At 47.2% G+C, this 24,476-nt stretch overlaps 1 protein-coding gene across 2 annotated transcripts in view; it reads right to left on the reverse strand.

Moving 5' to 3' along the window:
* The window catches only part of WSCD2 (WSC domain containing 2), a 131,860-nt gene extending 113,244 nt beyond the window's left edge, over window positions 1–18,616 (reverse strand). Inside the window, exon 1 of one of the 2 annotated variants that reach the window (XM_010360633.2) lies at window positions 16,036–16,116. The gene's annotated coding sequence lies outside the window, so the exon portion shown is untranslated. Of the gene's footprint in view, window positions 1–16,035; window positions 16,117–17,979 lie in introns of those variants that run through there. The other variant, XM_010360627.2, reaches the window with a different exon arrangement.
* Window positions 18,617–24,476: the final 5,860 nt, after the last annotated feature.

Consider the following 24,476-nt stretch of genomic DNA (forward strand, 5'->3'; position numbering starts at 1 on the left):
GACAGGGTCCCACTTGGTCTCCCAGGGTGGGATGCGGTGGTGTGGTCATAGCTTACTGCAGCCTTGACCCGTCTCAGCTCCCCAAGAATGTTCAGCACCACACCCGGCTAATTTCTGTATTTTTTTTTTGTAGAGGCAGAGTTTTGCCACATTGCCCAGGCTGGTCTCAAACTCTTGAGCTCAAGCAATTAGTCCGCCTTGGCCTCCCAAAGTGCTGGAATTACAGGCATGAGCCACCATACCCGCTGTCCCTGACATTTCTGACCTGAGCGTCTAGAAGAATAAATGAGTAGGGCAGCCCAATCCAAGCATCCCTTGATATCCACTCGTAACCCTCCCTTCCCCTGCCAATCCCTCCCCTGTTCCCTACATAGCAGCGCAGGAGAATCTTTAAATAGAAATTTTACATCTCAATTCCCTTCTCTAACCTCGAAGCCCCAGGGCTTCCAATGGCTGTTGGCACCCACTCTGACCCAAAGGCCTACCATGACATGAGCCCTGCAGGCTCCTCAGTCTTCTTTCCCTTCCCACTCTCTACCCCTGCCTGACCCTGCTTCTCTTGAGTGGCTCAGGTCAGATGCCACCTCCTCCAGGAAGCTTCCTCAAGCAAAGAACTCACTGAGCATGCTGGTCTGTGATGTCCTGTCTCCTCCACTGAGCTCTGTGCGGGTGGGCATCAGAGCTTCTTGCTCACCATTCCAGGGTGACCCACCGCCCAGGTTTGCCTGGGATCCAGTTTCCCAGGCCGGTTAGACATTCAGTACTAAAAGCGGGAAAATCCTAGGCAAACCACAATCAGTTGGTCACTCTCATTATATACTTGATGTTTAGAAGAGTCTAGGCCTAGCTAAGCTCAATTAATATCTGTTTAATAAATTGCAAGAGATGTATAAATGTTTCGTATGGATGGATGAAGTTCATTATTAATGAGTTAATAATCCAAAAAGACTAGCCAGACTTTTGGGAACCCCTGGAAGACCCTAACCCTGATCCATCCTGACTTGAGCTTGAAGGACCTATAAAAATCACAGCGTCTCTGATCTCCAGCCAGGGCCCAGGCCAACCCGTCAGTCTGTGCAGAAAGGGAGGTCAAGGCCATTGGAGAACACTTGGAGCATTTGAGTCCAAAGACCTAGTTCTCCTGAACCTGGACGCCAGCCCACCCTAGGCCTGGGCCTCAGCTGCCCCACCTTGGAGCCCCGTGTCCTGATTCAAATCCCTGCCCAGCCCTGTCATCTGAGCTCCATCTGGGACAGTTTATCTCCCTGGCCTGCAAAAGTAGGTATCTGAAAATGCTTCTCCCCAGGTTTTAGTTTTCTTTTTCTTTCATATTTTCTTTTAAAAATACTTTCTGGTGAAATCAATCCTCCATCCTTATCATGTTCTGAGAAAAGGGGCTAATTGTATCCTCTAGGCAGGTGGCCTCTGTGCCAGGACAAAAGCTGCTCTGGTTCCTTTCACACATGTAAATCTGGACCCCTGGAGGAATGACAGGAGAGAGTGGGGCACGCCCACACTCAACTAGAGAGTAACTTGGCTTAAAACAGGATTTTGGAGGATGTTCTCTGTGCATAAAGCCCAACTGATGATGGTCCTGGTGGATGGGGACCCCCAAAGATAATTATCTTGGGGGATGGAAGGGATTTTTTTCATGACCACAATACAGAAGACAATGTAAAACAAAGATGTACAATTTGCATCATGTACAATAATGTGCAGTTTGCACAATGAATGCACACCCCATGTAACTCCATTCAGGGCAAGAAACAACACTGCCAGCACCTTGAGACCCCTTCTAATAACGTGCCCCCCTCCTTCCCCAATCGAGGCAACTACCTTCCTTTCAGGTCGATGGTGGTCATTTCTTCCTTGTTTTTATGTTTCCACCAAAGCATGCATCCCTAGACACTATAATGTAGCTTAGCTTGTCTTTTGAGCATTTTATAACAACAATCCTGCAGTATATGCCCTTTTGTAGCTGGTTTTTTCACTCACCATTATTTTTGCACAATGCCTCCTTTCATGGCTTATAGCTGTAGGTTGTTCATTGTCACTGCTGTGTACTATTCCTTGGTATATCTAAACCTCATTTTACTTATCTATTCCACCATAATGGACATTTCAGTAGTTCTTGTTTTTCACAGTTATGAGTATTACAAAACAATAAAAGAATGTATATACCCATTTCTGTTGAGTGTATATCTTGATATAAAACAGCAGAGTCCTAGGGCATGTATTGTGCTGCCTTAATAAATACTGCTGAACAGTTTTGCAAAGCAGTTGTACCAATTCACAGTTCCACCAGCAGTGTATGAGGGTCCTAAGGCCTCTTTGAACTCCATCTATTAACTCCACAGCTTTATTGTATATATGTGGCAGGCTTGGGGTGTTAGCCTGGGAAGCCTACTGAACAAGACCCAGCTGGTTCCCTGACCCCCAAAAGCAGATAGTCCGGTAGAGGGGATGCAGGTTGGTTAGATCAACACACGGCGCTGTAATCACAAAGCCTTAAGGAATGCTGTGGAGCTTGGAGAGCACATGCCAGGGGAGCCCCAGAGGAATTTCCAGAAGTGACGCTTCACCCAAGACCTGAAGGAGGAGTTGCAATTAATCAGGTGAAGAGGGGTGGAGGTTGAGTGGCAAAGCATGCTGGGCAAGGGCACAGTATGTGCAAAGGTCCTGAGGTGGGAAGCAGCAATCTGTGTTTAAGGAGCTGGGGGAAACAAAGGCCCAGAGAGGTCAAGAAAGTCTCCTGAGGTGACATAGTAAGTGAGTAGCAGAGCTGGGTCTGGATTCCACTGCTTGGGGATCCTTTGTACCCATGGGTGCAGCCAGTGCAAATGTAAAACGGTTCCCTTGAAATGCAAGGCCCTGTCACAAGAGGCAGGGCCTGGATTCAGGGATGCCAGAGTTCAAATCTCTGCTCTGCCATGTCCCAGTTGTGCGAGCTTAGGCAGGTCCCTTTGCCTCTGAGTTTCCTCATCTGTAAAAAAGAGGATAGTAATGGGAAAGCCACCAAGCTCAGGGCTGCTGGGGGAGTAAAGGAGGCTGTGCTGGGAAAGGGCCTAGTATGGAGTGAGTGCTCACTTGTGATAAGGGATATCACTATCTCACCCCCTTTCCCCAGGCTGCTGGGGCTGCAGTTTTACAGGAGGAGCTAAGCTTTGTTGTGTACCTACCATGTTCCTGACGCCTCCTAGAAGGCAGGAGCTTCAAGGGTCTGCATGCTACAGATGAAAAAACCGAGACTCAGAGAGGTGAAGTGAGTTGCTCTCCATCACACAGCTACAAACTGGGAGAGAGCTAGGATAGACTCTTCCCTCATACATAAGGACGGCAGCTGAATTACCTCTCAGCCTCTGCAGAGAAAGTTTTATCCCAGGAAATCAATAGTGTGAAGCAGGAAATCAGAGAGAACATTAATAATCTCGGGCAGCAAAATGAACTGCTTCGAAGCAGCCATTCTCGCTGAATTCCATCCACAAAACCTGTTACAAATGGCACAGCTCAGAGGAAGACAGGTGCTCCCATGGCCATGAAAAAGGATGCTGAATGCATAACGCGTATGACCCACGTTTGTAGAACAATGGGCCAGTGTGTCTTTTGAGGTCATCCACAACACGAGCTCTCAACGTACAGACAGTACAGGCTCCGGGTCCCACATGCTGAGGAGACTTGGCTTTACAAGAAGTGGTCCAAGCGAGCTCACAGACATGCTCATCTAGCCTGCCCTGTGTTTTAAAATTGCCCAAATTGGTGGAATTCTCTTGGAAAAAAAAAATCAAGATATGTGACCATCCTGGGCAGGCATTCTTGTGTGACAACGATAGGCTGAGGCTGGGAGAGGCTGCACCCTGTGGATGGGGCCCTTGGTCTCTAGCTCACCATAGTCCTCCTCCTGTCTCATGCCTATGGGACCCACCTGTCCTGGCGAGATCTGGATTTGTGACTGTCCCCCTGCATTCCTGGCGCCATCACAGCTTTCCGCTGCTAAACTGACACAGGAGGTGGGGGCTTGTTAGGGAACAGCCACTTTTGTCAACCAAATGGGAGGGAAGTGACTGATCCAAGGCTACACAGGGGTTAGTGGGATGCTCAGGGTGAGTCTTCAGGATGTGGAGTGCCTCCCATTGCCCTGGATACTTGTCGGGCCCCTGCCTGGCCTATATTATCACCACGCTGATAATAATCACAATTGTAACATCAATCATAATAGGCGGGATTTACCAGGCACATTGCATGCTGGGGGCAGTGCTAAGTACCTTGCATGCCTGATCTCCTATCATCCTCACAAAAAGGCTCTGAGATGGGGACTAGATGGCTTGTTGACCAGTCATTTCAGTCTAACCAGTTATCTCTTCCCTTTCCTTGGTTAACTAAGTTCTGATTTTCCACTGGGGGCTCACCTCCTCCCCAGCTATCTTTGTGGCTCAGGAAGCCACATACAGTAATTCATCTCTCTCCCCCAAAGAGGTGTCAAGGTTGATCACATGACCCTGACCTGATCAAACAGCAGAGATCATTTCCCTGGTCGCTGTGACAGGTGCCAGGAGGCTGTAGGTCTCAATTTCAGAATTGCTGGAACTGGGCTTTCAGATGCCACAATATAAGAAGGGAGAGACTGATGGGTGTTCAGAAGAAGATAGCTAGTCTAAAATAAGCCCACGCAGAGAAAATGGGAGCCAAAAGATAGGTGAAGCATGAAGGAGAGCCTAGATGTGGTGATTCACACCTATAATCCCATCACTTTGAAAGGCCAAGGTGGGAGGACCGCTTGAGGCGAGGAGTGTGAGACCAACCTGCGTAACAAAGCAAGACTCCATCTCTACAAAAATTTTTTTTAAAAATTAGCCAGGCACAGTGGCACCCACCCACATCTCAGCTACTAAGGATGCTGAGGCAGGAGTATCTCTTGAGCCCAGGAGGTTGCGGCTGCAGGGAGCTATGACAGCACCTCTGCACTCCAGCCTGGGTGACACAGCAAGACCTTGTCTCTAAAGAGAAATAAATATATATAGAGAGAGAGAGAGTGAAGGAAGGAGAAAAGAAGGAAAAGAGAGAGGTGACCAGAAAGAAAGAGAGGGGGACCTGTAAGATGTCAAGCTTCTGGATCCAGCCAAGCCTGAAGCTAGGTTGCTAGTTATATAAGCCAAAACATTTCATTTTATGCCTGAGAATAAAAGAGTGTAAGGATGTTTAAGTTGAGTTTTCTGTCACCTACAACCAATAGGATCCTGATGAATGCAAACACTATCATTATCTCTATTTTATACGAGATTTTATTTATATGAGGAACTGGAGGCCAAGGAGATTGATGTAAATTATTCAAGGCCACACAGCTGTGAATTGGAGCACTTGTATTTGAGCAAGATCTGCCTTACACCTGAAGCTGCTAGATTAGAAATCTTGGTATCTTATAGGGCTGTCCCTCTGCCTCCAGGAGCTGAGGGTTGGAGATTTGAGAAATAGCATGTGTTCAGAGCTGCTGGTACCTGTGGTGTTTTGAGGAGGCCAGGGAGGGAAGAGAGGAGGCTGTATAAAAACGAAATATATAATTATTATTTAAATCACTTCAGATGCCATAAGAAGAAAAATCAAAGCTTTCTGTGGCATTTCCCCATTGCCATTTTTAATTCTACCTTATCAAAACACAGCTGGGATTAGTTTTTCAAAGAGGAAAAAGCTCCTTCGATAAAAAAAAATCTTCTAATAAAAGTTAAAATAGCCCACAGGCCCATCAAGTGACAAAGGAAGGAAGACAGGGGCATTTTAGCAACTTAAAGCAGATTAAGAAACTAATTTGTTGACTCTTTTCTCCAAAGCGCACCTCTCCCTTGGAAGGCTGTGTGTTTTGCATAATGAAGCTGAAATCACCCTGTTCTCTCTGCTCTTTGCAGGGATTTCAATAGGCTCCCACCTCAAGTTGAGGGGGGACAGCTGGGAGGCCTTTCTTCTTGTTCTGGCCAGGGTTTGATAGAATCATTCAATTCCCCTTTACTTAAACTCTTCACAAGGTTTCCCACTGCTGGGAGGGGCTCACAAGGCCCTGAAGACACTCCAGTTTCATCATATACCAGCTCCCCCCACCCCAAAAGCAGGAACCTGTGAATATGTGACCTTTCCTAGTACAAGAAACTGTGCAGATGTGACTAAGTTAAGGATTTTGAGGTGGAGAGATTATCCTGAATTACTCAAATAGGCCCAGTGTCATCACAAGGGTCCTGATAGGAGAGTCACAGCCAGAGACAAAGACATGATGATGGAAGCGGACCTCAGAGTGGCTTGGGGCTATGAACCAAGGAATATGGGCGGCCCTCCAATGTTGGAAAAGGTAAGAAAGTGGATTCTCCCCCTAGAACCTCCAGAAGGAACCCAGCCCTGCTGACCCATTTTAGACTTCTAACCTCCAGAACTGGAAGATAGTAAATTCGTATTGTTTAGAGCTGGGCGTGGTGGTGTCCACCTGTAGTCCCAGCTACTCAGGGGGCCAAGGCAGGAACATCGCTTGAGTCCAGGAGTTCGAGACCAGCCTGGGCAATATAGTGAGACTCTATCTCTTCAAAAAAATTTTTAAAAATCACAAAAACAAACAAATAAAAAAGAACAAAAAGTTTTTAAAAATTAACTGGGTGTGGTGGCCTCGCTTATAAGTCTCAGCTACTCGGGAGACTAAGGTGGGAGGATCACCTGAGCCCAGGAATTCAAGGCTGCAGTGAGCTGTGATCATGCCACTTGCATTCCAGCCTGGGTGATAGAGACTCCATCTCTAAAAAATAAATAAACAAGTAAAGAAAGAAAGAAAAGAAAAGAATTTAAAGATTGTATTGTTCAAGCCACTACCTTTGTGGACATTGTTTCCCATAGCCATAGGGTACTCATCCGCTCACGCCGAAAAGCAGCATGGGAGTGAAGGGGCCACAGGACCTGTCATGGATCAGGATGTGAAAGGCCCACGTTCTAGTCCCAGCTCTGCCACGATGCCCAGGGAGTGGGGAAGGCTGGCCGGCTGCTCCCTGGAACCCCTTCCAGAGCTGGCAGCCTTGCTCTGCTGAAGTTCACACTCATGGGGGCAGTGATCACAGCAGCCCAAGGCTTCAGGACTGTAACAGGGGCTGGCAGGAGGTCAGGGGTCCAGCAAAGGCCCCTGGCTGGGGGGTCATGAGGGGTGAGGGCAGAAGATCTGGGTGGTCCAGGGGAGAAGACATTGACACCTCAATCCCCAGCACTTGAGGAACAAGCTGTGTGGGCCCCCAGCTACTACCACTTGGTTCTTTTTGAATGACACACAGGTTTACCTCTCATGATCAGCCTGTGCTCAAAATCAAGCATACAGACAGAGCAGCAGTTTGCCATAAAAGCTACGCCAGGATGGATTATGGGGAGAGGCCCTGATGCCCAGAGAATCCCCACGCCTCTTCACTCTGCTCATAGACAGTTAGCAGGTGCCTCGCCACTCTATGATCGAACTCACCTCTGACAAGACCTGAAATAAAAGTCACCCAATCACAATCATTACGTTACTAACTGGCACTTATGTAACCTGTACCATATGCTAGGTACCATTTTAGGTCATTGAATCTTCACTCAGCCCTTCCAGTTTTGTATCTCAGTTTTACAAATGAGGAAACAGGGGCAAAGAGAGGTTAACTCACGGTCCAAGGCCACTCAGCTGAGAAGCAGCAGAGCCAGGACTGAAACCCAGGCAGGCTGACCCTGGGCATGACTCAGAATGACTCCATCATCCTATCCCGTGTGCCTTCTGAGTTCTTGCCCTGGGCTAAGAACTCCCCATGCACAAGGTCACGTCATCTTCACAGCATCCTAGACACATCAGCTCAGCTCACCCTTCCTCTTTTGCAGGTGAGGAAACTGAGGCACAGAAAGGTGAGGCCAGTGGCCCAAGGTTGTGTGGTCAGTTGATGGTCTCTCTGACCTGAGCCTGATGCCTCTTCCCAGCTTTTCACTGCTGAGCTAGGTTCCTGCCCACTCGCCGCTGACTTCGGCCAGTCTGAGAGAGTTTCTGTTATTTAAAACCTACTGTGTCCCATTCTGACATTTCAGAGCCTCATATGCGCTTGTTCTCTCCCTACTAATAATGATGAATATTGTTCTGAGCATTTACTATGTGCTAGGCATTGTGCTGAGATTCTATGTGAATTCACTTAAAAAACACTCATAGCAACCCGTGGAGAAGGCATTATTGTTATCCCCATTCTACAGATAAGAAAACTGAGGCACAGGGCTTAAGACACTTGTCAAAAGTTAGAGAGTGAGCGAGTGGCTGCTCTGGGCTGTGAAGCCAAGCAGTTTCAGTCTAGAGCCCATGCTGGTAACTCCAACACTCCACAGCTTCAAATTCGCTCACTTTGGAGCACGTGCCACTCTGGACCCTAATCTCTTCCCCATCTGAAGCTGAGCCGAGAAAATTCTTCCTACGTGCAGGTGCTGGGTCTGTTCCAAGTTCCCAGTTCACAAGGGCTGGTGAGGGAGTCTTCCATAAAGATGGAAACAAGAAGAAGAACACCTCCTAGAATCACTACAAGTCATTCAGCCATAAATTCTCTCTTGTTTGAAAGTATGTTTCCCCCAATTAATTCCACCCCATACAACTATCAAATTTTATTTGGAGACAGACCTCCAATGCCTAAGGAATGATCCGGGAACTCACACCTTCCTTATTTTCTTTCTTAAGGTGGTAAGCTGAGGCTGCTCTTCTCAGTCCGGGACCCAAGAATTCTGGGGTTCAGATAGCAGTAGGATCCACCCATCTGATGGTGCTAAGTACAGGACACTCATTCATTCATTCTCTCAACAAACATTGAGCACCTACCATGCGCCAGTCCCACCTTGGTGCACAGGCACAGCTGTGAACATGAAGCACGCTGCCCTCCCAGGACAATTATCCATGTGTCTCCTCTGTCCTCTCAGGGGGCATCACTACCCAAGCCCATCAAGTTGGGCTCATCTCCCAGGGCCCAGCACAGGAAATGAAATAGGTGCCTAATAAAGGAGTGTTAAACAAATGAATGGATGCACAAACATATTTATGAATCAAGCAAATCACTAAATAACGTTCATGGGAGAGGAAGCTGAAGTTGAAAGAGAAAACTTACTGGAGATGCCCCAGACGGTGTGAAGAGGCAGAAACTGACTGATTCATCACAAGCCCTGAACAGATGCCCACAGACACAGGCACTTTAGTGCTAGGAAAAATCTTAGTTATGCCCATTGGAGAAATGACTTATCTTCTGGCTAAGATGACCATTGTTGAGTACTTACTCTACACTGAGCATGATCTCATTGAATCCCTGTAAGAACCCTATGAGGTAGGTATTATTATTGCCATTTTACAGATGAGGACATGGAGGCACCGTGAGCCCGTGCAACCTGCTCAAGATCACACAGCCTATAAGGTAGCGAGCTGGGATCGGAAGTGAACCTGTTCAACCCCAAAGCCCAAGTTCTTAGCCCTCACTCCTAAGGCACAACAGAGTTAAATGGGACATTTTTTGCCCAGCTACTGTACATGTATGAAGATGCCATCATATTTTTTTTGAGGCCGGGGCATCTATGGCATGCTGGCTCACCCAACTCCATCCAATGTCCTGTCCCAGTGGTGGGTCTTCCCACATGCTGGGCATCGAATGACAGAACCTTACTTATCAGAGTCCTCTCTAGCCTGATTTCTGCATGTGCCCACCTCCCACAGGAGATATAGAAGGTGAAAGCAAATGTCATGAGACAGGCTGTGGTGCTGTTCCTTCTGCCATGCACAGGCAAGAAGGTGCTTTGGGTTTCTGCAGCAGTTGTAGCTCATGTACAGCTGTCCTCGGTGTATAGCGGATGACACTGAGGCTGAGAGGGAGCCGTTGGCCGCTGTTAAGTGGCTAAGATCTGAACTAGATTTGCCTGATTTCAAAGAATGTTCATTTCTCGAGTGTCTATCACATACCAGACACTGTCTAGGTACAGTTAGATGTCACTAATCCAGCATTGTGAAAAATGAAGAGTTCTATGTAAGTGAATTTTTCAGACATGAGAGGCTACCTACGCAGAAACATTTATTAGTTTAGCCATGGGATCAAATACTTTATTCAATGAATTATTCCTTGCCCTTGCTCCTGCCTACTAAATAGGATTTAACTATTTCTTGGGGCCAGCAAAGAGGCTGGCCATTTCAGTGTCCTATAACATTCAGCTGGACAGAAGTTATGAGATGAGGTTGTTGGACCACTACACTAAATTCCCCCAAGCTGTCATTCTTTTATTTATATGCTTCTTATTTTTGCAATCTCTTCATCTTTACCCTTGTTCCCAGGCTGTCAGCTGTTGCTTCTGCCTGCTGTCACTGTGTACTCTCTACCATTCTACACTCTCATCATTTGCTTCTTCCATGTGCTATAGGCCTGGGAAATCAGGTCACTGAGCTCATCACAGTGGTGTGCAGAGAAAGAGTAAACAGGCCCTGAGTGAGGGAATGCTGGCTCCTTTCTGATATGGGCACTGTAGAAATTAAATCAGACTACTTTCTTAATGTGTTTTATAGAGAGTTGAGTTTCCAGGGTAAATGGCATGCAGTTGTAATGGTGATACACCTAAGAGCTATGTGAAAATTAAAACTAATGAATTGTTCCAGAGATTCTAGCTTTTCTACCTGTCCCACCAGGGAGGATTGCAAAATGCAAAGAGCCCAGGACACTGGAGTGTAAATGGATATTCTAGGGGCAGAAATCAGGGCCATCTTAGCCAAGTGGGGAAGAAACGTGGGTGATCCACTGTCTCTGGAGGCTTAGGGGCTTTCCATGAACCTGCGAATCCAGAGTCCAGCATGCTCAGCCCCCAGTCCTGGTGAGTAGTCTGCCTTTCACTGTTCTGGCAGGAGACCCTCCAGCCATTCAGTCACCCACACCTGCCTAGCCTCAGCCTCAGCCTCACTGATAAACCCACATCCTCCCGCCTGTGGGGATGGACTCTGGCCTGGCGCATGCCTTTGCAGGTTAACAAAGGAGAGGGAGAGAAAAGGGAAAGCTCCTCTGAGGAGTTCCTGAAACCGTGCATCACCCCCACCTGGGAAAGACAGAGAGGGGAGGCATGGGAAGGAGTAGCTGAGAACATGGGTTTTGAGATCAGAGAGACCTGGGCTCTACCATGCACTGGCTCTGTGACTTTAGATAAGTGAATGAATCTCTCTGAGCCTCAGTGTCCACATGGGTCAAGTGGAGACTGGAACCCCTTAACTCACAGGACTGTCACAAGGATTCAGTGAGAGAATGGAAGTGAAGCTCTGATTACAATGCCAGGCACTGTAAACACCCTGCATACAGAAGCCATGGTGATCATGAATGTCTGCAGGTCAGGGTCCTGCAGGGCCACCTTGGAGCACAGGCCAACATACATTAAGGCTTTAGTGCTACTCCAATTAGAAAAGAAAATGGAACCATAAAAAGCTGCACTGGAGAAGTCCTTTGTGATGATATGTAACTTCTCTCCCATTCTATAGATGGGAAAACTGAGGCCCAAAGAGGGGAAGGGACTTGCTAAAGGCCACTAAGTCAGTTGGTGAAGAGCTGGGATTCAGACCTCTTGACTTCCCACTCAGAAACTCTTTTCCCAGGACTATTGTCACCTGCCTCCTACTGTCTACGTGGCTTTGGGTTGTCTCTCTCCCTTTCTGGGTCTCCATCTCTCCATCTAAGAATTCTCCAGCTCACAGTCTCTGGAGTTGCTGCACCTCTTCTGACCCTCCAGATGCCTCACCTGTGGATGAATACAAACCCCATATGTCACCTGACTCACAATGATTCAGCCAAATTCATCGAATTCTTGCCTTGGTCATCCTAGTTCAAAGCCCAGGACCCTAGCTGGGATTTTAGCTCATGGGTCAGCAAGTTTTTTCTGTAAAGGGCGAGATAGTAAGTATTTGAGGTTTTGCAGGCCATGTGATCTCTGTCACAAATACTCAACATTGCTGTTGTAGCTTGAGAGTAGCCATAGACAACAGGTCAATGAATGGGCTTAGCTGTGTTGCAATAAAACTTTATTTACAAAAACAGGCAGTGGGCCACATTTGGCTTGTGGGCCATAGTTTGTTGACCTCTATTCTAGACCATTCCAAGCTGAGTCCGATATTTCCTCTGGGATTAAAGTAACCAGCTTGTTCTGGTTTGTGTGGGACTCTTCCAGTTTTAGCACTGAAAATCCTGTATCCTAAAGAACGTCTCAGTTTCAGACAGTCAGGCAGTCAGGATGATTGGTCACCCTGTCTGGGATCTGGAGGCCCCTGCTTTCTCTTGTCTCTGCATTGCTCTGGCAGTGATATTCAACTGTCTCCGCCATAAGGAGGAGGAGGAGAAAGAATAGGAGGAAGAAGAGTTATTGTTTATTGTGGCTTCCAGCAGGCAAGGCACTGTGTGAAGGACTTTGCCAACATTACTTTGTTTGATCCTTATAACAATCCAATGAGGTGGGGCTGAAGTTGCTTCTGGTAAAGGGTAAAGTCTGGACTGGAACCCAGCTTCATCTGCCTCCAGAACCCAGGTTCTCCTACTGCTACCTCAGACTGTAAGCTCACTGAAGACAGAGCTGGGATCTCTCATTTCTGCATCTTCAGTGCCCAGCACAGAGTATGATGCTGAGAAGATTCTGAGCAAACACTGAATATCAGCAAATACTGATGCTGAATGAATACTTGAATGGACACATGGAAGGATGCATGGATGGATGGATGGATGGATGGATGGAAGGACGGACGGATGGACGGATGGATGAAGAAGTCTCACCACATTCAAATAGACACTTCCCACTTCTGTGACATAATTTATTTCTGCCAACCAAACCTCCAGGTGAGTTAATGGGGGAAATGTCACATGTATACTATGACATCAGTTACATAAAACATGCCTGCTGACACTGGGAGGCAATATGACATCATGGTTAAAAACACAGTCTCTGACATCAGGTGATCTGTGTGCAAATCCCAGAAAGCCTGGCTTATGAGCTGTGTCACCTGGGCAAGTCATTCATCTCTCTGACAGAAGACTAGATGATACACAAGGCTCCCGGCACAGTGTGTGCACCTGGTAAACACTTTGTACATGTTACTTATTATTATTAGTGTTGATGTTAGGTTGGACAGAAAGCAAGGTAGGAATGGGGCACCAACAGTGAGAAGTACAGGTGTTCATTATGCACCTCTGAATAAGTACCAGGGTCAAACAGGAGAAAGAAATATAGACGACTTACTGGTAACTGCATCAGTTAGCTATGACCATGACAATGGTGTGTAACAAACAACCAGAAAACCCTAGTGAGATATCTATGAGAGGCATTTATTTTACTGATCCGCTTGTGACCAGCTGGAACTTGGCTGGACTCATCCCCTTACCAAGGTCGGGGCTTAACATGTGCCCATTCTAGGGCCAGGCTGAGAGGGCAGTTCTCCACCTAGCCATGGCAGAAACACACAAGGTCCCCTAAGGCCTAAGCTTGGAATGGGTACATGATCTCTTCTACTTCACTCTAATGGCCAAAGCTGGTCACATGGCCGAACCCCAAAGGGAGGGAGCAGAGGTATAAGCTTTGCCTCCTCCTTGAATGAGAAGAGCAGTGACGTCTTATGGCTAAGGGCGTGGATACAGGGAGGAGGGATGAAATGGGAACAGTGATGCTCCCACCCCAATAACCAGGCACTGGCGGACCTTGAAAAGGGGCCCCACAGTGGCCCAGCCCTGCCCTCCTCACCAGCTTCTCACCTCAAGGTTCTGCCTCATGAGCTCTTGAGCAAAATCTGGAAGGCCCCTAAGCAGCAACACTTGTGGTCCATGGGGAACAAGAGACCCACCCATACCCCACCACAGTCCCTATCTTCCCAACATCTGGACCTGCTCCAGGGAGCCATTAATCTCGGGCAATTTCTTTCCTCACTTGATTTGTTTATTTAAGGAAAACAAGTTGCTCCTAATTAGAAACACTGCTGTCGAAATGTTCAGCACATCCTAGGCTGCCTATTTTCAGACCTTCTGCCTAAAATTATACCTGTGCTTTTAACATCTGCGAGTTTGTTCAGCAGCCGTCCTAAGTGGAGGCTTCTGGCGAGATAGATTTGGGCTGTTACAGAAGGTGAGGGAGGCGGGGGCAGGGGGATACACCAGGCTTTGGAGCACTGCAAGGCAAAGGCACTTGGAAAAATGAGCACGCAACATCCAACACTGTGCTCAGAGCTGGCACCAATTGCTGAATCAACACTCGGAAGGTGCACGGCACAAGCACAGTTCAGTCCTGTGGAGCAGGGAGAAGAGTGATCTTGAAGGTTCAGAGACAGTTTTTGCTTGCAAGCTCTCAGGTATGTTCACACCCCTCTACCCACACACTTGTTTATACCCCTAGAGACACTCAGACACACCCTCAGAGATGTGCATGCTTAGAAGTACACACATACACACAGACATGCACAAAAGTTACACTGCTGCACAAACAGGCAAACACGCTCAGAAAAATACACATGTACGTCCATAGACATGCAAAAAGATACAGTACAACACCACTCAGAAATTCGCTCATACATGAGACACGTGCAAAAGTTACACTGGAACACACAGAAATACACCTTCAGAGACACTCACACACACACAGACACACTCAAATGTACACTGCAACTGACACACCCAGATACTGACACAAACACACACATACACACAGACATATGCTCAAGTGTGCAATGCTACACAGAGTCACATATACTCAGAAACACCTGTGTATATGTCGAGAGATCCACAAAAAGTTCACACTGTAATACACACAGGCACACACCTACAGAAACACACATGTATATGCAGACACAATCAAATGCACACTCTAACATTCACAGATACACACGTTCAGAAGCTCACATATACACAGAGACATTCATAGCGATTACACCACAACAAACAGATGCACACACATACAAAGACAATCAGGTGTGCAATGCTACACATACATATGCACATAGAGGCACACACAAAGGTACATTAAAAAACATGCAGATACATAATGCCTGTAAGTACACAGCACCAGCCCACACTCACATGGCTGTATGCACATGTGTACGATCACATATATGCAGGCACTGAGAAACGCCCACACAGACATGCAAATAACACACACAGCTATAAATACCTGCACCAGGCAGACAGTACAGCTTCATAAACACGGGTATTTCTGCACAGACCCCCTAGAGCACACACGCGCATCTGTGCAGGCATGCACCTGCTTAGCCCAGACACACATGACTCACATATATACAACTGCTTAACATTCACAAGCGTATATACATACCCACCCTTGCACCGATTTACACGTGCACCCATTCTCTTGCAGGCATGCACACACACACTCATAAATCCATAGACATGCACACTCAAGCTCATAAATCCATCAGACACCAACTACACACTCACATTGACACTCTTCTCACTTATGATTCTCATGTAAGTTATGCTCACACAGGCACATGAGCACACTCCTGCATGAGAATGCACACATATGCACACATTCACACAGGTGTCCACACACACACCTTACTCTACCATGAAAGCAAATTTTTCATTTTTCTCAGAGTCTTAAAAGTCAAGTCTACAGACTAAGCAAGCACACAGTGGAATTGCTCCTGTCCCTCATGAATTCAATCCATGTCACTGGGATGGGGTCTGCCTTCCCCACTGATGGTTTCAGCATACACCCGGGGCAACCCACAAGCCTCAGAACCACGCAGAAAAAAATCTCACTGACCAGTCCACTGCATTCCCTGACAATTTCAGGATCCTCCCATGTGAGCATACGCATGCACACACACACACACACACATACACACACACACTGCTGTAAGACACTTCTTTCCCCAGCATGACTTGTCCTGCCAAGAGCAGTAGCCTTGTCTGCCCAGCATGGGGTAGTTCTCAAGCATGAGCTGACTGAGTGCCCTACATGCAGACATTCTGAACTTCTCTGCCCTGGTCCCTAGAGAGCTGCAAAGTTGAAGCCACGGAGACTGCCTACCTCCATCTCCTGATGTCCTGGCGATGCAGCAGCTGGATGCACCCAGAGCTCCCAGACCACCCTGGGCTCCTCACTAGGAGTGGCTGGTCCAGCAGAGATTTTATGAGAAAGCAGAGAGAGGGCGGGGACTGCAGTGTCAGGTGACTGGAGAGAACAAGGGCCCTGCCATGCAGTCAAGGATCACCTGGTGTTCGGTGGGACAGGGCCAGCCTCCCTGGGGAAAACAGCACCCAGATAGATGCCCATACACAAGACCCGAAAGCAGGTAGCCTTGGCACCGTGGAGCTTCACTCTTTGCTAAACTCTACACTCAGCACCCTCCAGGCACCATCTCAGTTAGTCCTCTCCACAGCCCTCTAAAGTAGGAACTGTGAGCTCCCCATCCTACAGTGGAGGAGCCAAAGTGTGGAGAGGGAAGTGACTGGTCAAACTTAGATCTGACCTGAGACCTAGGTTTCTTAAATTCGAAATTAAGATCCCCTCCTGGGATTATGAAAATCTCATCAGTGACAATCACTCAGGGCCACAGAGTTCTGAACTAAACTGGGACCTCTGATGATACATGAAATCTCTTCATTTTTGAGAAGCCGCAACTGAAGCCCAGAGAGGTCTAGTGATTTGCCCAAAATCACACAGCAAATGAGAGCCAGCTTGAAGCTCAACCTCCTGACCCAGACCCAGAGCTTTTTCCAGGATATCAAACACCAGATTCTGACGCCTTGGAGGAATTCTTGGGTTTTGGCAGCCTAGGGGCACAGCTCCTAACTTGGCCTGACATCGGAATCCCACGTCACACCCCAAGAACTGTTTTTTTTTTTCTTTTTTTTTAAAACACAGCAATGCTACTCCTCAGAGGCAGATGCCAAGCCCAAGTAGGTAGCACCATGCCATCTATGGGGCTGTGACCACAGGGGCAGCTCCAAAATGATCCTCAGAGACCAGGTGACCTCCTTGGAGCATGCTTTTTACTAATAGAAAAAAAAAATCATCTAACCAAACTCATGAGCTGTGTGCGGGGCTCAGCAGAGCCTCTAGGGGCCTGGAGTGTGAGGATGAGAATGCCAGGAGCCTCTCTCCATGTGGCCCTTCCAGCCCCTTTTCTGCAAAAAGTTTGCACCTCCCCAGGCTCCAATAGGAAGGGTCTCATTGAACAGCCCAGGAAACTTCCCCTATTTTTTTGCTCACCTAAGGAGTAGCCCCTTTGAAGCCGTAAGAATTAGGAAGTGACCTCCACCCTTCCTAGTGGTTCTGCCAAGGAGGTGAGTTGGCTCTTTCGAAGATACCTGGGGCTGCTGGAAGGGCTTGCAAGACGGCGATTTGGCTGAGTTGGTCCCCTAGTCTCTAGTTCCCCCTCTCTCTTTACACACACACACACACACACACACACACACACACCCCAGAATGGACATAAGCAAATCTGCAAGGCACCCTACACAAAGCCCATTGCCTGGGCAGCTCTGGCTGTTGGCATCAGATGACAGGCAGCCTCATTCACCAGAGTATCACCCCCAAGAAACATCTTCTACAGCCAACTTGGAAATATGACTAGCTCCCTCTCCCTTGGAACTCTGCACTGGCCAGAAAGAGGGTGATTCATAAATCAAATTTACGGGGCCCACTGCCTCCCCGCTGGCCCACCTCCGCGGGAGAAGCCCTTGAATGCATGCCTGTAGGGGGCACAGGAATGCCCAGAGGAAGGATGCCTGGATGAGCCGGAATGTCCCACCCTCTGCCAGAAGAGAGAAAGTTTGTCATCTACGCAGAGCTGGGCTGTCACCACTCTGGGTTCTTCACTCGCCGGGCTCTGGACAACGAGCCCCCAACCTGTGGGGAAGCGTCTGGAAAGCGAAGCCCAGATCTCGGGGCAGAACACATTTCGCACCAGCTCCACGCCCCGCTCCCTCCTGGAACCCTCTTCCCAGGGCCAGGCACCTGAGTCCTTACCTGAAGGGTCTCCGTCACTTGCAAACTCTGCCAGCGGAGCTCAGCAGGCGCCCGGGGTCCTTCTCTGCGACTCCCGCGTCCCGCTTGGCGCGCCCGCTCTGTGGGCGCCTTCCCAGCTGCTGCAGTGGCTTCAAGGAAAGCGGAGCCTGGATTTCCTTTCTCGCTACCAAGGCTCCTCCTGCCGGGCCCTGGGGCTATTTCTCCAGGTCTGGCTCAAGGGGCATCCTCTGCGCCTCCAGTGGGAAAGTGGGAGAGTGTGCGCCTTGAATTGCAGCAGCGGCGACAGCGGTGGCCAGGGACGAGGAGGCGGTGGCAACGCCAGCCGGCAAGCCAGGGAGGCGGGCGGAAGCGAGAGGAAGTAAAAGCCGGGCTCCTGCGAGCCTGGCTCTCGGGCAGGCGGCACTGCGGGTGCCCCGAACCGCGGCGAGGCCCCGCACGGGCACCCGCCCGGGGGATGGAGATGCCCGGGCCCGGTGCGCGCAGGACACTGGCTGCGGCTCCGCGCGGGGCTCCAGCCGCCTGGCTCTCGCTGGCTGCCTCGCCCCTGCCTCCTCGGCTGCCTCGCTCGCTCCCCGGGACTTCAGGTCTCCAGCCCTAGCTCCCCGCGCCGCTGCCGCCGCCGCCAGCAGCGCGCCTCAGCCCGGCGCGCTCCTCGCACGGAGCCACAGCACTGCCTACCGCTTAACTCCTTGCATGCCACCTGGCCCTCCTGCAGCCTCCCGGGGAGCCGGGCATACCCGGTGCCAGGCCGGCTAAGCATATCCGGCAGGGGCCTCAGCCTTCCAGCCTCAGTGTCCTCTTCTGTAAAATGGGTTCGAGACCCAAGCCCAAGCCATAGGGTCGCTGGAAGAATTCACTGAGCGGATTGCGCAAAGTGCCAAGCTGCCTGACATGGGGAGTATGCACCTCGAGTGGCAGAGTGCTTGCTGCTGCTGCAACTGCTACTGTTGTCGACCAAGTAGCTTAGCACGGTGCCTCGCAAATAGTAAACACCCAATAAAGCGCAGTTTTGGTTTTTGGTATTTAGTTTGCAGTTTTATCAGGTGGTAAGTTTTAGCGGTGTGACCTCTGGGTGATCATGATTACTTGCCCTCTCTGAGCCTGTTGCTTTCCAAGCTCTGTGACCTTGGGCAAGTAACAGCACCTCTCTAAACCTCTGTGTCCATGTCTGTAAAATGGGAACAGTAATGCCCGCAAAGAATTCCCAGAGAAGCTCTGGCAGAGGAGCCCTTCTCATGACGGGGCAGGACACCTAATGGGAGCTGGATATCTTTTCTTTCTTGATCTGGTTGGTGGCTCCACAGGTGTTTGTGACATGTCATTGAACTGTACATTTACATATCAAGTGCTTTTCTGTGCATGGGTTAAATCTTAACCATTTTCTTTTTGAGTGACGATCCTTGAGCAAAACAGATCTGGGTTCAAGCATGGGCTCTATTACTTCCTGGTTGTGTCACCGTGATCAAGTTATTTCATCTTGAGGAGCCTCAGTTTCCTCATCTATAAAGTGGGAACAATGATAGTATCTACTTGATAGGTGATATAAGGATTAAAGGGTTTCAAGCAAAATGGCAGATGTGAAGCCTAAGGCCTGAACTCAACCAGTATCTGCTGGTACTGATCACATATTCTACAGTATTATATATGTCCCATAGTAAAGGGGTGTCTGGGAAATAATAAAGAGAACTGAATTTGAATCTCTGCAACAGTTGCCAGGTAAAATATAGGATGCCCAGTTAAATTTTTAGTATAAGTCTGAAGTTTTACATGGGATATACTTTCACTATTTTTTTACATTGTTTACTTGGAATCCAAATATAATCGGATGTCCTTCATTTTATTTTGCTGCATCTTGCAATCCTAACCCCATAATTACCAGCTGTGTGTCCTGGGGTAAATGACTTAAACTCTCTGGCCTTGGTTGCCCAATCTGTAAAATGGGACTAAAGATTTCTTCTAATGTTGACAAGGGAATGAAATTGGTTCAAGAGGGCTTAATAGCGGCACATATTAAGCCCTCCACATTTGTTCCGTAGGCTTCCTGTCAATCACATCCCTCCTCTTCTGTTCCTCCTCTTTTTCCCTACCTGTCTTGAGGTTGCCAGGCCTCTGCACAAGCATTGTTTAGCCCTCTTGCTGGCCTTCAAAACTAGCAGATTATGATTAACTATAAAAAAGTAAGCAGTAAAGTTTTAGAATTTTCGTCTAAAATACACATGCAATCAGTTTTGCTAAGAAGGGATGAAGTCTGTTTTTTCTAGACCTAACCATTGAGCACACTCTAATTTTTGCTAAGGGCTTGTGCTCCACTCCTGTGTATCCCTGACATGATCTGTGTTTCAGATTTCTGAGAGGAGCCTCATCGTCTCTCGTTGCCTTTTATTTCAGCTCAGAATTTTATTGTTTCTGGCTGAAGTCTGTTACAGGACTCACGGACGAGGGAGAAGAAACAAAGCGATCTTTGAAATAAATTATAAAGAGCAAAACAGGGTGATGTAAGAGAGTTTCCGAGCATTAAGATCGGCCGACGCCTCCGAACTACGTTCATAAAACGAGTTACTACCCCATACATCACTGTCATTTGAACCACAGTGTCTAAAAATAGGATTTGCTCTAATTTCCTCAGTAGCTGGAACAAGTGGAGAGAATGTGTGAGTAGTGAGTGGGCTGTGTCAGGCGGTAAGTAACTTCCCTTAGATGGTATTGCTCTATTGTGGGAAGAAGGGGACTCGCCTTCAGAAATGTCAGGCATATCCTGACAGAGCTCAAAGGGTTGAGATGAAGGACTCTGGAGTCAGCCAGACCTGGAATGGAACCCCAGCTCTGCCACCTCCTAGCTGGGTGGCCTTGGGTAAGTTAATTAACCTCTCTGGGCCTTATCTTTTACAAAAGTGAAAGAATAGTATTTCTAACTTTATAAGCATTTTGTGCAGATTAACTGATAGGCTCATACAGACAGTTTACCACAGTGTTGACCATGCATGTATTATGCACACGAGCCATGACCTGTTATTATAATGATTCCAGATGGACAGTATATATCCAAGGCAAAGTGTGGATGTCATTTATTTAGGGCACTAGACAGAATTCTAGTCTTGGAATTCAAGCATATGTGTCACAGATACTTTTTTTCAGGTAAAAAACAACTGACTCACATTACTATTAATATGTAAAAGGGAGAATGAGGTTGGGAAGAGGGAATTGCAAGGGGTCACTGTGACTTTGTCCTAGGGGCAGATATACACTGAAGGAGGTCTTTGAATTCAAGAACTTGGGCGCAGTGTTCAAGATAGGTTGGTCATAACCTCCACAGTCCTGTGTTTCTCCATCATCCGTGGAATCTCTCCACTCCCTGGCCACTCCATTTAGAGCTCTACTGTGAGCTCCCGTCATCCTCCTAGCCCATCTGATGAAGGTTGATGCTTGGTCTCCCAAGCAAACTCCTGGAGATCAAGAGCTGTGTCTTGTAACCACTTCTCTGTTCCTAGCACCTGACATAGGGCTTGGCACATAGTAGGTGCTCAGGAAAAAGTTGATGAATGAAGAAAACTGTCCAGTATTATCATAAATATATAGAGATTAGAAGAAAACCTGATATCTTAGTCTGTTTGGGCTTGTGCAACAAAATATGGTAAACTGGATGGCTTACAAACAATAGAAGTTTATTTCTCATAGTTCTGGAGGCTGGGAAGTCCAAGGTCATGGCACTAGCAGATTTGCTGTTTGCTGAGGGCCTGCTTTTTGCTGGTTTATAGATGATACCTTCTCACTGTGCCCTCACATGGTAGAAATGGCTACCTAGCTCTTTGGAGACTTCTTCATATGGGTACTCATCTCAATCATGATGGCTCCACCCTCCTACTCTAATCACCCCCCAAAGGCCCCAGCTCCTAACACCATCACCTTGGAGGCTTGGTTCAACATATACATTTTGGAAGGACACACATATTTAGACCAGAGCCCCTGGTATGATCAGGAGAGTTCATCCATCAAAAGTTCAGTATACAAATGTAGCAGAATATATATTGCAGCACTTTTTAATGGTGGAAAAATGGAAGGAATCTAAATGCCCATCAACAAAAGAATAGATGGATCAATTCCAGTATATTCTTAAAGGAGAGTACCATGCAGCAGTGAAAATTAATGAGCTGGAACTCTATGTACCATCACAGATAAATCTAAAATACTATAGTGTTGAGTGAGGGAAAAAAGTGAGTTGCCATAGGACGCATATAGAATTTTACTATTTAATAACATGCAAAAACCTGAAAAGCAATTCAATATGTTTTTATGCATACATACATGTAGTAAAATCATAAAAACATGATGGAATGATGAGCACCAAATTCAGGAGAGAGGTTAACACAGCTGGGAAGAAAGTGGTTTGGGAGGGTTTGCAAAGAGCTTTAAGTATGTTTTTCATGTTCTGTTTCATAGACGTTTGTTTTATTATTCTTTACACTTTTTTGTGTGCCTGAAATATTTGATTAAAGAAAAAAGAATGATGCCACAGCTAAGAGTCAAGACCAGAGTGGAACTGGCCTCATTTCTACCCCATTCTAAAATTTGTTGGCTGTGTGCCTTGAGCAAGGGATTTAACCTCTCTGAGCTTCAGTTTCCTAAACATGATTCTTTCAATGTGATTTCCTTGAAGAATTAAATAAGATAAGCTACAGAAATTGTTTAAAGCAATATAAACACTCAACAGATAACTATTGTCATAATTATGACTCGTTAACAACAAGTCAGTCTCAAATTATTTGAGGGCTGGAAGCATCCCAGAAGATCATCCATTGCTAACCTTTCTTTACAGGTGAAATCCTTGAGACTAACAAGATTAAGTTGCCCGAGGTCGTATGAAATTCTCCACGTGCATGGAGGGTCCTCCTGGGTGAGGTACTGTATGGGATTTCCACTTTAATGCACTTCCTACAAAATCTCTAGAAACCTTTACTTCATTCCAGGGGACAAATGACAGTCAGATAGCAGACTGTGAAAGCTAGGACACAGATCCCAGAGGCAGGGGACAAGTGCAGCTTCAGGAGTCCTAACATGGTTTCACCCCTTCTCCCAATGCAAAATGTATTTATATCATCTTGAAAGAGATTAAGAATGATAGTCTTATAAGGCCATACTTTTCTAATTAAAATTTTAAGTAACAAAAAATTTGACTCAGCTTGGGCAACAAAGTGAGACCCTGTCTCTATAAAAAAAAAAAAAAAAAATACAAAAATTAGCTGAGCATAGTGGTGCATGCCTGTGGTTCCAGGTACTCAGAAGGCTCAGGTAAAATCACTTGAGCCTAGGAGGTTGAGGCTGCATCAAGCCAAGGTCATGCCACTGCACTCCAGCTTAGGCAACACAGCCAGATCCTATCTCTAAAAAGATTTTTAAAATTTGGTACTTAACACAAATGGGCATATATTTTCACAAAAAAACACATCCTAGAATGCACTATTTATAATAACCCCAAACTGGAGCCAAGTATCTGTCAGTGGAAGAATGGGTAAATAGTGCTGAATTCATTCATGCCCAATCTGTTCAGTCCTCTGCAAAGCAGGCATCAAGGTGGAATTAAAAGTGCAGAAGGTGTACTGGAGGAAACTTCCATTGGAATATAATATTCCATGGAATACTATACAGCAGTAAAAATGAGTGAAGCATGGCTACCATACAATCACATGGATGAATGTCACAAACTGAATGCTAAACAAAGGAAGCCAGACCTGGGGGAGCACATGTGGTCTGCTGCCATTTATGTAAGTTCAGAAATTGCAAAACTAACCAAGCTGCTAGAAGAGTGGTTACACTTGGATGGGAAGTTGTTACTGGAAGGGGGCTAGTGGGCCAGGGAGGATTTCTGGGGGCTGAAATATTGATCTGGGTGCTGGTTACATGAATGTGTTATTTGTAAAAATGCATCAAGCTGAACCCTTATTTGTACACTTATGTACATATGTTAGACTTCAGTTAAAAGTGTTTTTTAAATGTAAAAATTTGTAAATTTCAGTATTTTAACCTTTATCAGTTACCAATGCCTAAGCACCATCCTGGATGGAGCCACATAATAAGGGGGGGCAGTAAATGTAAGACTCTAAACTAGCATCCCCTCCTAAACCTTGACCTTGAACATACCAGCCGGAGCCAGCTTTCATTTCAGGCTCTCTGAAAAGAGGATTGTCTATATAGAACCAGGCCAGGTGGAGACGAGGGCCATTACTTAGGACATGTGATCCAGAGAGACAGGCAAACCACCAAAATTATCTGATTTGGCAGATTCCCGGGCTCAAATGACCCAGATAATGGTCAAACTGCCATAGTGACACCACACATTGCAGCCAAAATATCTGCGAGGTGAACCCTTTCGCTGGGACCATATCTGTGGGCAGAGAGAACAGATGCCTCCCTCAGGTCTGGTTTCTGCAAGAAGAGCCGTGGGAGCTCTTTGAGAGACTACAGAGGCCACGGGAAGGTAAGGCAGCCTGGGACCCCCGAGG

Source organism: Rhinopithecus roxellana, chromosome 10 (assembly GCF_007565055.1).
Source record: "Rhinopithecus roxellana isolate Shanxi Qingling chromosome 10, ASM756505v1, whole genome shotgun sequence".
NCBI lineage: Eukaryota > Metazoa > Chordata > Mammalia > Primates > Cercopithecidae > Rhinopithecus > Rhinopithecus roxellana.